Source organism: Oryctolagus cuniculus, chromosome 10, assembly GCF_051225735.1.
Source record: "Oryctolagus cuniculus isolate XC-2025 breed Fujian yellow rabbit chromosome 10, ASM5122573v1, whole genome shotgun sequence".
Taxonomy (NCBI): Eukaryota; Metazoa; Chordata; class Mammalia; order Lagomorpha; family Leporidae; genus Oryctolagus; species Oryctolagus cuniculus.
The window spans coordinates 75,457,763-75,471,605 of NC_142876.1; the positions used below are offsets into that span (position 1 = coordinate 75,457,763).

Sequence of the window (13,843 nt, forward strand, 5' to 3'; positions counted from 1 at the left end):
AGTAATGTTCACTCATTAAACAAATATGAGCACACTAATATATATGCAAGAGAAATGAAAAGAGCTATACTCTAAATAGATGTGTATATACATAATGTATATATATTTATAACTGCAGTCATAAATTTGAACACATACACTACATATCAATTATGTAAATGCAGAATCACTCTTGTAAGTATCACACATTTTATATACTTGCATGTATGTATTTCAGCATTTTATATGTAGGCACCCACAAAGAGACAAACATAATAGCATTTCTAGTTGGATCATTTCCCATAGGTTTAAGTCTATGGCGCGATGTGCAGCTATAAACTAATGTAACCCTGCTGACGAATGTTTACCTCCTCAGTAGCCATTTTAGACAACAAATTTCCCTTCCATTGTCCTTTTCTTTCATACTGCCAGTCTCAAGAATTCTAACCCAGAAGATTTCAAGATATACACATTTTGCCCATGAACTTGCATATTTCTGCTTGATGTTCAAAAACAGTAAATAAGTACAAAATGCTTTTAAAATGACACCATCTTACTTTTGTTCTGGAAGTGTTCAGAGAGCAGTCTTTCCAACAAGATGAAGGGATGCTGAACAGAGGTCTCTTAAAATATTACTTACAACACAGAACAAAAACTTGAGAGGGGAGGCTGGCGCTGTGCTGAAGTTGCCGCCTGCAGTGCTGGCATCCCTATGGGCACTGGTTGGAGTCCCGCTGCTCCACTTCCAATTCAGCTCCCCCCAGGTGCACCTAGGAAAGCCTGGAGGATGGCTCAAGTGCTTGGGCTCCTGTACTCATGTGGGAGACCCAAAAGAAGCTCCTGGCTCCTGGCTTCAGATCAGCCCAGGTCTGGCTGTCATGGCCATTTTGGGAAGTGAACCAATAGATGGAAGTTCTCTCTCTCTCTCTCTCTCTCTCTAACTCTGCATTTCAAATGCATAAATAAACCTTAAAAAAAAAAAAAACCAAGAGGGGCTGGTTTTGTGATACATTACACAGCCACTTATATCCCTGACATCTGAGTGCTGTTTAGAGTCCTGGCTTGCTTGCTTCTGATCCACTTCTTGTTAATGCAGCTGGGAGGGCAGAAGAAGATGGACCATATGCTTGGGCCCCTACCACTCATGTGGGAGAACAGGATGCAGTTCCTGGCTCCTGGAATCAGCCTGGCCCAGACTTGACTGTTGTGGATCTTTGGGGAGTGAGCCATGAATGGAAGACTCTCTGTCTTGCCCTGTCTCTCTGTTGTTCTGCTTTTCAAACAACAGCAACACACACACACACACACACACACACACAAAACAGCTTGAGAAAAATCATTATGTTTCCAGAAAGCCTCATCCTAGAACATCAGGTATCTCAGAGTCCTCATATTCAGGCACCTTGAAGGATGTCAGGTGATTAAAACATTTGTTTGATCATGAAGGAAACCAGGGGTGGATTTCAATGTGTTAAAAGCCTGAATCAAAATCATGTAGATTTGAGAGTATAACATAACCCCAAATCCTTATTTGAGGCTCTGTTATCTTTCATGTTTGGCTACAAACCAGAGACCTACCCCACATAAAGACAGGTTTATTTGGCTATCATTGTTGTCACTCTTGTTGTCATGTATTTTTAATTGTATTATTTGATAAGATTTATATATTTAAAGGTAAAAGTCTGGGGAATATGTAACAAACATATATGGAACCAAAATTCTAAAAATTGCTTTGAACTGAGTGGTGGCTATGAAGATACAATCTTCAAGTGATGACAATCTCCTCTGGACCCCTTGAATCAGTGTGTCACCTACCCAGTCATTGCACACATTTGAATTTGTGGCCATGTATTACTCCAAGTGGCTTCCCTATCATTAAAGTATATTAAAGTGAAGACAAACATCGGAAAGAAAATAACCCTCCTATGACATTACTCATAGCTTTCCCAAGATCCTAGATTATGAACTCTCCTCAATTGCAAAACTATTACAGTGTATTTTGGCTTTGTGTCCCTTTACTATGACAAAATTTCAGTGGTTACAATCTAAATTCTTGTTTAAAAAAAGAATATTTATTTGAAGGTCAGAGTTACACAGAGAAAGGGAGATATCTTCTATTCGCTGGTACACTTCCCTAATGGTCCCAATAGCTGAGGCCAGGCCATGCCGAAGTCAGGAGCCAGGAGTTTTTTTCAGGTATCCCACACAGGTAGCACGGTCCTAAATACTTTCGTTGCTTTTCCAAGGCCATTAGCAGGGAGCTGGATCAGAAGTGGAGCAACCAGGACTTGAACCAGTGACCATGTGGGATGCCAGCACCACAAGCAAGCAGTGGCTTAACCTGCTTAGCCACAATGCCAGCCCTCTAAATTTCTCTTAATATGGGGCCTTTCATGCTATGCTAAATCATGATCAAAATCATGATTCTTCTAGTACAGTGATTGAGGAACTTTCCTGCTGTGGCCCTATGGAGATTCTATCTCTTTACTTTGACTCAGGAGTCTTTTTTTTAGTTTTAATTTGATTACAAGATTGTAGCATTTGCATATATGGTGATTTGTCCTTTCAAGAACCTTGTGCTTAAACTTTTTGATTCTCAATGTTTCTGTTAGGCAGCAAAGATCCACTCTGTGATCAAGAGTGAGCAAGGGGAGACAAAGTCTTAGTGTTTAGTGTTTCCATTGTTTAATGCTCCAACAATGAATCTGTGCTCCATTTCTTAGACACTTCTCCCTTGAGCATCTCTGTGGATTGGTTACAAGAAGTCATTCACATTCTTCTCAGCACTCTCTCATCACGGAGACAAAAATCTCAATGTCTCCCATCATTGTAAGTCAGATTTTACAAGAAGTCATTCACATTCTTCTCAGCACTCTCTCATCACGGAGACAAAAATCTCAATGTCTCCCATCATTGTAAGTCAGATTTTCCAGATGAGGTTTCGAAGAGATGGATTTCACAACTGTTGCATCTGAATGAAAAAGACTATCCATGGAAAATGTTGGAAAAGACATGAGTATTCTCAATCACTGTTAGTGGACATTTAAATTAGTAAAAAATAAATAAATAAATAAACCCTCAAGCTCCCCATTGCAGAAGGAGGCAAGTGCTCCTTCAGGACTGTAGGTCTTTTGGGTCTGACAGAAATCCAGGAGAGGGAAACGAGGAAAACCTGCTGGATCTCTGCAGGATCAACTTATGCAAAAAGGAAATAATGCAAGAATATTCAACATGCAAAAGTCTTTTTTTTTTTTTTTTTTGACAAGCAGAGTGGACAGTGAGAGAGAGAGACAGAAAGGTCTTCCTTTTGCCGTTGGTTCACCCTCCAATGGCCACCACGGCCGGTGCATCGCACTGATCTGAAGGCAGTAGCCAGGTGCTTCTCCTGGTCTCCCATGCGGGTGCAGGGCCAAGGACCTGGGCCATCCTTCACTGCACTTCCGGGCCACAGCAAAGAGCTGTCCTGGAAGAGGGGCAACCAGGACTAGAACCCGGTGTGCCAGCACCGCAAGGTGGAGGATTAGCCTATTGAGCCATGGCGCCGGCCGCAAAAGTCTTGTGAATAAAATGAAGGAAAACCACAGAGTATGCCAAAGGCCCAGAAAGACCACCCTACATGAGAAGTACTGCAGGAGGCGGAAGGAAATCTTGAACCTTCCCAAGAAGCAAACAAGGAGGCAAAAGGAACCCTTGGACAAGAGTCAACTCACTCCCATCCAGGATTTAAAGAGGGCACTCCTACTAGGCATTTGGAGCCTGAAAAAGTGAGAAGAGGAGCAGATGAGTTGGTAAAGTTTGGGAAGAAATAAGAGTAAGAATAAGTTTGAGATGATGCACTGGAAGCAAAGACATTCATACAGCCAACTTTATCCTGTGTGTTTTAGGCCTTGAATTCCTTTTTGCCTGATATTAAAATCTGGCCCCTGCTTTCATTCTGTTAGCACTTTCTGATGTGTCTTTGACCTTCATTTGACTTTTAATCATCTGGGGGTATTTAATTTAGGTAATTTCCCTGTTACCAGCATCTCATTGGATTTTGATCCATCTTCTAGTCTGCTTTCCAATTAGGAAGTTTCACACATATACATGGAAACACATTGTAAAGTAAAACATATCAGGTTACAAAGCAGCATATTAAGTATCAGCCTACACATGTAGAATAAAATTCCAAACTGTGCATGTGCGTGTGTGTGTTTGTATGTGTATACATACAATTATATATCAAAAACCTAACTGTTTCTGTGTAGTATTGTGAGGAGTCAGATGGCTCAGTAGGCAGGTTGATCCTGGTAGAAAACGAGGAAAGGGGAGTCCCTCTAAGAGGGTACAAAATACCTGCCCTGCCTAAAGTTATCTTTAGCAAGATCAAAATTGCCTGTCCCACTCCTCGGGAGCTTCCAATCTCATCATGAAAACAGTAAAGGAGTGGTGATGGTTTTTTAGTCTTTTTTTCTTCTTTTTATTTTTTTTTTATTTGACAGGTAGAGATAGACATTGAGAGAGAGAGAGACAGAGAGAAAGGTCATCTTCCATTGGTTCACCCCCAAAATGGCCACTATGGCCAGAGCTATGCTGATCCGAAGCCGGGAGCCAGGTGCTTCTTCCTGATCTCCCATGCGAGTGCAGGAGCCCAAGCACTTGGGCCATCCTCCACTGCCTTCCAGGGCCACAGCAGAGAGCTGGACTGGAGAGCAACCGGTACTAGAACCCAGTGCCCATGTGGTATGCCGGCGCCTCAGGCAGAGGATTAACCAAGTGAGCCATGGCTCTGCCCCCCCCCTTTTGGGGGGGGGTCAGTCTTACAATGAGCAAGCTGGAAAGGACAGACAAGATTCCCAACTTGGACCCTTGATGGGTTTTGTCCCGCCTTGTAACTGATTGTTAGCTGATTTTTCCCAAAAATTGTAATTGAAAAACCCCACTACCACCAGCCCCTCAGGTTTGCCTCTCTTGGAACATCCCTCCAGGCAGCTTCAGCAGGAGGTCTCTGGTTTAAATAAATAAATAAATAAATAAATTTCTCTCTGCCTTGCCCGTGTGGAAATTATTCTTCCATGTGACAAAGAATTGAGGTAACCTTCCTCCACCACCATATCACCTGTAACAGTGTGAAGTTTTGTTTGCTTTGCTTTTTGCTTATGTGTATTTTTTAATGAAATTTTGAGTCTCTCACACACAAAAAGTGATAGAAATTTTTTTTAATGCATAAATTAGAGTTAAACAATTTTGTAACCAGCTTATGTGGGCAATGGGGGCAAACTAAACTCTTGAAAGAGCTATACAAAAAAATGTAAATCTCAAATTACTTCTAGAATAAAAGTGGCAGGTATTGTAGATTAAAAGAAAAGCTTCTTTGGGAAACTTTTTGGTAACATCTTCTACTCATTTTACTACAAGTGATGTTCTCAACAGAAATGAATACATGTTATTTACCAAAAACTAAACTAAAAAACACAAAAAGACTTAAAGAACAATTCTTAGTCCAATAAAAACAGCCCAAATATCAATGAATGGTGAAATAAATTTTTGATAATCATAAAATAAAATACATATACAGAAAGAACAAACTTATAACTATATTCAACCAAAATCTAGAAAGGTATAATGGTGATATTTAATAAAACAAGTCAAACACAAAAGTGCCTACTGCATAATTCCACTTAATTAAGGTTAAAAACTAGAAAAAACTAACCTTTGGTGTTAGAAGTCAAGATCTGGTTACCATAATCTGGAGCGGCAGGGGAGGTTCCTTAGGTGCTGCTCTTGTTTCAGCTCCTAATCTGGATATTGGTTCCACATGTGTTCAATCCATGGGCGTTCAATTACGGTGCACTTGTGATTGGAAAGTATGTCATAGTTTAAATAAAAGTTTACTGAGAGAGAGAGATGGAGAGACATGTCTGGCAAAGCCCCTTTGGCTCTTGTTTCTGGCAGAAACACAGGTGTTACTTGTTTCTGTGCAAAAGGCTTGTTGAGACCTTGAGGATGAACCTATAAACTGCAGATAGCAGTGTGGAAAGACAGCAAGTGCCTGGGTAGCAGATGATGACCTTGAACAACAACTGTGCTTACTTTGGGTGCTTATTTCCAGACTTCTGGTCTGAGACAAATTCACTCTTTAACTATTTTAAATGTTATTTGTTGATTGTATCCTGCTTCCTATCAAGTTGAATTTCCCTTCATGTAAATTCAATCCAAACCCATAAACTTGTCAGTTTTTGGTAGTCCAAGAGAACATAACGGTGGAAAAATCTTTACACTAAAGTTTAAAATAAGGTATAGATTTTCTTTCTTTTTTTAAAAATTTTTATAACACAGGCTATATTAACTGTCAAAGGTGTCTGGTGTGTTTGGTAAAAACACAAATGTCCTTATTTGCTGAAAGAATATGTTCAGTTTTGCGTTCTCCTGACATCTTCCAGGTGCCCTTTGAGCCTTCTCTGCTAACCTTAATAGCATTAATTACAATCAGTTGTCTTTATCTATTCCACACGGTAGTATGTAAGTTGTTCAGTGAAAAGATTTGACTATACCTCAGCATTTATGACAAACTTTTGTAAAGAAAGGACATGTTCAATACAGACTTGGTAAGTGTTGGGTGAACGCATAAAAACCAGTTTCAGAGCCATGGCGCAGCAGGGGGTACAGGAGATACATGCTCTTTCTGGCTACCATGTAATAATCATCCTTTTCTTTTTCAGAGGCTGCAAAGATTCTCTCTAAAAATATTAAGTTATAAATATTTTCAGATTTTCAGGCCAAATGGTCTTAGCATAGAAAATTGCTAACTTTTGTGTTTGTGAGCTTAAAGTAAGGTAAAATTCCAATTGCCCACTCCTACTAATGAATACAGAGGAATTCGAAGCTTCCATTCTTTATGGTAAATCAAAAGGATAAAAGTTAGAGAATGTTACCAAATTCAGTCTGGTTGGTCCCTTCTCTCCCTTCTCTCTAGAACTTTGAATTCAGAACAAGTAACACAAAGAATAAAAGACAGCAGGAAGCCATGGGGAACTGTTGATGACACTTTTCCTGTTCTAACACTATCCTGGTACTTTTGGCTTCTCACATTTCAATAGCTCTGATTTTATTATTTTAATGATTTGTCAACTTTAAAATGCAGATTTTACTTAAAATATAAATTTGCAGACATTTTTGAAAAATTGGGAAAATCATACAGACCATAGCACTAGTTAATATATTTAGACCAAACTTGTTTGTCACATTTCCCATCACTTCCATTCACTTTCCCTCCTGTGAGGCTAAGTATCAGTTGTCATTTTCTATCACACAGGTGTTGTTGTTTTTCTTAGCTTAGCTTCACTCAATTATGGTCCCTAACCAGTATGTGTAGAGATCTGAAGATTCAGCTATTGATATAAGTCATCATAATATGCTTTTATTTGGGGCAGCCATTTGGCACAGTGGTTAAAAAGATGCCATTTGGGACATCAGAGTACTTGAATTTCAGTTCCAGCTTTGTTCCTAATCTGGCTTCCTGCTAATACACACTCTGGGAGATAGTAAGTGATGGCTCAAATGATTGGATCCTTACCATCTATGTGTGAGTTGCAGGTTGTGTTCCTGGCTCCTGGCTTTGGTCTGGCACAGCCTGGCCCTTTGAAAGCATTTGGGAGTGAATCAATAAATGGGGAGTTCTGTCTGCCTGTCTCTCTTTCTCTCTCTCTCACTCTCTTAAAAATATAAATAAATTTTAAATACGTATATATATATAGTTTAGTATGACCCTTAAATGTAAACAATTCTCCTTTAGAATGTTCTATAAGTATTATTTTTAATCCAAATTAGACAATAATCCAGAAATGAAGGTGAATCATTATTCCATAGACTCTGAGATAAAAAATGACTTTTCTTTTAACCATAAATGAATGGGCTCTCCCCTTTCCATTTCCCCTTCTCCCAATCTGTCTCAAAAATCTGGGTACACAATCACATTCCCTGATTTTTATTTGCATCTGTGATTTCTGGACTCAGGTTCAGCAATTTTAGCTGTTTCCCTGTCTGGAACATCACAATAGTGTTAGGCAAGCCTGTCACCAAGGGGACTGCTTCTTTCCTACACTCTATGTTTCTCTGAGGAGGGAACTCCATTCATGGAAGGCAGAGAGCCCTTCTCTTCCTTTTCACACACTAATCCTAAAGAACGTGTTTAGTTTCCTGTGGGAAGGTGCACACAGTCCTATTTGTGTGTGTGTGGAGGGTGGGGGGAAGCAGGACTTTCTTTATAAAGTAGGACCAAGCTATCTCTTCTGCTCTGCTCTGCTGTGCTAGAACTTGACAAGCAAAAGCAGAGGGTGGTCCAACTTCTGTTCTTGCACAGGTGAAGTAGTTTAATGAAAATTGTTAGAAATCTCATTTTCCCTCAAATTTAATACAAAGTTTCTATTATAAACTTCTAAATAAAGGAGATATTTTGAACCCCATCTGCCCAGCACCTTTGCCATATCTTACAACACATCTGGGAGAAGGCTGAGGGATGCCACCAGGCTCCGTCAGGAACATCAGCATACATACCAAATTATTACCTAAACGGTTACTTGGAAGCAATAGTGCTCAAAAGTTTGGTCAGTCTGTTTGTTTTTTTACTTTGTTCTTTGTTTCATTCTAACATTAATCAATTTAGTCAATACAACATCTGATTCTAATTCTGACCCAACTGATCAATACAAATATCTCTCCTCATGGGGAAGATGCTGCCATGCAAAACCAAGTCCCAGATCTATTTCAGCTCCTTGATGATTGCTATTTGTTTAGGAAACTTTGGGTTCTGATTAAAGAACCATTAATCTTCTCAGAAAACAAAAAATTGAGCCATATTTTGATTCGTGTCTAACCCCATTGCATTTAGCATGTAAGGAGCTACATGTGATTTCTAGTCACTTGAGAGGTGTTTTAAAAGCACTTTGCTCTAAAATGGAATGAACATTTCACTACACCTCTTTCATTAAATACAGACGGGGGCAATCCAGGTAAACACATCCTCAAAACTGACTTTCTATCCAACATATCTCAAAGCGTCTGGGAGCCCCAACCTGCTTTTCTTGCTGGTAGAAGTGCTCTTGTCTCTTTCTCAGATTACACTTCTTTCAATTGGTTTTCTAAACATTGCCCTCTGGAACTAGATTTTAGTGATTTAATATGAGTACACCAAGAGCCAGCAGTCAATATATATTTTATTCACAATCACTAAAATTCATAATTATGTGATACATGACATAGAATACATTTCAGTGACTGCCAGGCTATTATTAAGATTGCTTGGTTGTCACAGATTTCAGTATAATTATATTTTAGTTCTAGAAGCATACATTTGTGTTTTAAATATTATTTAAGGAAAAATAGGACTGAGATATGGTGTTACTTAACAGAAAAGTAGAACGCACTTTTTACTTTACTGTTTAAGTGATTATTGAGGAAGTCATCAAGTTGCTTGTACATCAAGAAAATGCACACAGTAAGACAAACTACTGTGGAAGGGAGAAGAAATGCATACCTCAATGTGATACTCCAAAATAGTAACCCTGGGACAAGTGTTTGATTTAGTGGTTAAGATGCTGGTTAAAGTGCCCATGCCTGCATCCCATATCAGAATACCTGGGTTTGGGTCCCATTTCCAGCTCCTTCTTCCAGCTTCCAGAAATGGAGACCCTGGGAATTAACAGGTAATGACTCAAGTGGTTGGGTTCCTGCTACCCACATGGGATATCTAGATTGAGTTCTTACTCCTATTTCTGGCCCTGGCCATTGTGAGCATTTGGGGAGTGGACCAGTGAACAGCAGCTCGCTCTCTCTCTCTCACTCTCTCTCTCTCTTCCCCACCTCTCAAATAAAGAAATAATAAAAAATTTTAAATAGTAACCTACTTAGTGTTTCTCACTTTATATTCATGTGAAAAATAATATAAGTGATTTCAAGACACTCCATTTGTACTAGCAATTAAAAATCCAATTCAGAATAATGTTCTTAAATTTTATATTTTCCAGAATTCCTTAAAACATGTAATCAGTTAACATTATTAAACTTGGTGTTTGGGCAAAAAAAAGTAGTGTCCAGTCAATCCCATTGAATCTTGTCCTTATAAATTATTAAAATAGCTCATAAATAGCTAATTCTCAAAATTGTATCTTCCACTCTTCATAGAAAATCTATCGTGCATATCTTATTCCAAAGAGTTAAATGCAAAACTCTAATGATACGTGAAAACTGTTTGAAAGCATAAACTGAAAGCCTGACACTTGAGTAGGGTTTTAAAGACTATTAGAAGACTGATCGAAATAATTGTTAGAGCTCTCTTGACACAAATTATCTTGATTCATGAACTTTTGTTCAGAATTCTTTGCATGAAGATTTTTGTTAGTAGCTTGACAGACACAGAACATTTTGCAAAGAAAACAAAAATGGCTGCCCTGGAACTGCTACCCACAGTAAATATTTACAAACCTGCCACCCTGGCATTGATTTTTATAGAGTGAATGCAAACAAGAAACTCATAGCCTATCTTCTTACTCTGCACAAAAATATTTGCAATAAGGGCTTTCAGCAAGGAAGTTGGCTGGTATATCCAAGTAAAATGAGATGTGTGCACAGTGTTTTACTGCACTATGTGGTAATCCCTCCACAAAAATAAAAAAATCCACAATAGAAGAAATCACAGTTTTTGAAAGTTTTTGTAATTATATGCCTTATGTCATTTTTATGTATACCAAATTATAAAGCAGTCCATATATTAGAGAAAATGTATACTTCAAACCTATGAATAAATACAGTCAGTTCTACAAATTCCATTTTACATTAGTAATAAATGCCTACATGATTTATAGCATATATATGCGAAGTGAGTAAACTCCAAAGAAGTCACTTAAAATCTTCTACTCAAACCTATATTTTTAAAAGACCGCAGCTATGTATTAACATTCTTATCTTAATTCGATTTTTGCTTTAGGAAATTGAATGAAAGAGTAGATGGTTATGAGCTTTTTCTTCTTGGCCACAACTACCGTCACACACAACACATATACAAAAATCAACTCCCAGTACCATCTGTAAGAAAATAGCTTAGGGAGAGCTAAAAAGTTTTAATTTCCCAATGCCACTATCAAGCTACAGCTGCAGGAGCAACCCCAAGCCTCGCTAAAGCTACTCAGCTTGCTTTTGTTTCCAGGCATTGGCAGAGCCCTCTCTTCAAGGGAAGTGAACTTTGTATCATAAATGTGAAGTTGTGTTTTATGACTCTTCCCTGCCTTTAAGCAAGATGAAGAATCAAGGAACTTCTCCGTATGCTAAGAGATATAATAGACTGGAATAACCACATGGTGCTTCATCACAGACTTTCCATACTTACTCTAAAAATTATCAGCCTGACAATATGGGACAGTTTGTTTTGTAATTTAATTTTAAAGTATATTAAACAGAGGGTTGTTTGTACTCTCCCTTATGCCTAGCACCCGATCTGTTGCCATGACTGGTAGATTTAACCTCTAAAATAACTTCTCTGTTCTTCCTGCACTATAATACCAGAAATTTTGAAAGCATTCCCTCTATTAGTTAGCTCAGGCTGCCAATGGCTTGGTGGTTTAAATATTAGTTATTTATTCTCTGGTTGTTCTGGAAGCTGCAAATCTAAGATCAAAGTGTCCACTTGTTTTTGTTTTGTTTTGTTTTTCCCACTCTGAGAAGACTTCCTGTTGTGTCCTCACATCATCTTTCCTCTATGCACTTTGTATACATTTTTTAAAAAGCTCTATTTCATTTATTTGAAAGAGTGACACTGAGAGAGAGAGAGAGAGAGAGAGAGAGAGAGAGAGAGAGATCTTCCATCCACTTGTTCATTTCCTAAATGACTGCAATAGGTGGGGTGGAGCTAGGCTGGAACTAGGAGCCTGGAGCCCCATATGGTCCTCCCACACTGGTGACAGGGGCCCAATTACCTGAGCCATATTCCGCTGCTTTTCCAGGTGCGTTAGCAGAAAGGTGAGTCAGAAGCTGAGCCCCTGGGACTCGAGCCAATGCTTGGGTAAGGTATGCTGGCATATTAACCAGCAGCTTAACAAACTGTGCCACAATGCTGGCTTCACTTTATGTACATTTTTATGAGTCTAAATTTCCTCTTTTTATGAGGACATCAGTTGCAGTGTACTGGGGGTTCTCTTTAACAATTAGCTCATTTAACTTACTCACCTGTTTAAAGGGCTTATCGTCAAATAAATCAGATTTTGAGATACTTGGGATTAGAACTTCAATATATGAATTTTTGGAGGACACAATTCAGCCCATAACACTCTTTAATCTTCTCTTTATTTTAAATCATTTTCAACTGACTTTTCTACTTCTGTCAAGGATGCCACTTACTGTATCATTCTTTTGCTGAATATCTTGCCATGACTCCATTATCTCCAAAGAGAAGTCTAAATTTAGGGCCTAGAACCCATGCTCTTTTCATTCCAACCCACCTCGTTTACTTTATGTTCTGCCAAACAACTACATTTCCCCTCTCCTCAGGCAGATGCATTCACAAACCATCATTTGCTATCAGTCGCCCATACTGTGATTCCATTCCAAATCCCACGAGGGGAGCAAACGTTTAGCATCCCAGTTAAGATGTCTGCGTTCCACAGTGAGGTACCTGCGTTCAATGCCTGCTCCCAGTTCCCATCTCTAACTTCTCGTAGATCCAGGTATATAGGAGTGATGGCTCAAATAATTGTATATCCCTCCTCCATGTGGGAGATCTGGATTGAATACCTGCCTCCTGGCTTTGGGCTGGCACAGACCTGACAGGCATTTGGAGAGTGAATCAATGGATAAGTTCTCCCTCCCTCATTCCCTCTCTCTCTCTCTCTCTCTCTCTGCATGTCAAATAAATGATTTCCTTAATTCTAAGAGGGTCTGTGGAATTTCTCTGCCCTAGGTGGATTGCTTGTATTCCAACTCCCAGGTTGTAGGTATTATTTAAAGAACACACGTTAATAATTTCTGGGATTTCTGCTAGGATGCTAGAAAAAAAATAAGCCTTTTTAGATAATGTGGTTAAATTAATAACAATAAACCTGAGACTACCCACACTTTGTCACCCAGAGCAGAATAAATAAAAACAAATCAAATCCTGGGAATCATTTTTTTAAACTACCAAAGAACAGTGATTCAAGATAATTTTCAGTGCTACTAACAAAAATGTATGATTTATAAAGCTATGCCTAACAGTGCATTTCTTAGCAGAACAACTGAGACAATGGAGATATGACTTAAATGTATTAAGAAATTGAGGTAGGCATTGTAGTGCAGGGGCTTAAGACACTGCTTGCGACGCCAGTATCACATATCAGAGTGCCAAATCAGTTCTGGGCTACTCTGCCTCTGATTCAGCTTCTTGCTAATTCATCTGGAAAGACAACAGAAGATGGCCCATTTTCTTAGGCCCCTGCTACACATATGGGAGACCCAGGTAGAGTTCCTGAGTCCTGGATTTTTCCTGACCCAGCCCTGACCATTTCAACCACTCAGGGAGTGAACCAGCAGATGAACAATTCTCTCTCTCTCTCTCTCTCTCTCTCTCTCTCTCTTTTTCTTGGGCACTGTTGTTATTAGTTGACAGGTAGAAACATCAAAGATACACGAAGTAGCCTCTGGAGTCCTGGTAATTTTCAGTTTCTTCATTTGGATACTGGCTATATAGATATGTTCACTTTATGAAATTCAGCTGATTTTTCAATTATGCTAGATGCATGTTATACATGGATGTGTTTTATATTAAGACTATCAAAAATATAGAAATAATCATTGAAAATATAATCAAATATGAAACCCCAAGTTAGGTAAGGAATATATCAGATAAATATACAAATAA

At 38.8% G+C, this 13,843-nt stretch overlaps 1 pseudogene; it reads left to right on the plus strand.

The window, feature by feature from the left end:
• The first annotated feature begins 3,527 nt into the window (after window positions 1–3,527).
• On the plus strand, window positions 3,528–3,870 carry LOC149124292 (transcription elongation factor A protein-like 8; annotated as a pseudogene).
• The last annotated feature ends 9,973 nt before the right edge of the window (window positions 3,871–13,843 follow it).